Below are 463 nucleotides of genomic sequence, written 5' to 3' on the forward strand. Positions count from 1 at the left end.
TTGTGGCTTGAAAAGCATTTTTTAATATTTCAAAAGTTACTGAGAATATATTCCAAATGTCTCACCATAAACATAATAGATATGTTAGCTTGATTTAATCACTCTATACTGTATACCTATATGAAATCACATTGTACCATTTAAGTGTATATTATGACTTTTCAATTAAAATTTTTTTAAAAGATTAATAAAAAATACATACCTAAGCTCCAGCAATAAAAAATTATCACTTTTTAGAGAACAATGTCTTATGTGTCGGATTTAGGGTTTATACATTTGTATTTCCTGCATCAAATATACTGGCAACTCTCAGTTCTACTGATGATTAAAAGAAATTATAGATGCCTTATATGAATAGTATAATTATCACTTTCGCTTTTCAAAATACCACTTGCCACCCACACATTACTATTTCATCTGGCCATTTAACTGCAGGTAATGATCCTCTATGAGTCAAGCCCAC

Source organism: Otolemur garnettii, unplaced genomic scaffold, assembly GCF_000181295.1.
Source record: "Otolemur garnettii isolate 467f Iridium unplaced genomic scaffold, OtoGar3 scaffold00160, whole genome shotgun sequence".
In the NCBI taxonomy this organism is placed as follows: domain Eukaryota; kingdom Metazoa; phylum Chordata; class Mammalia; order Primates; family Galagidae; genus Otolemur; species Otolemur garnettii.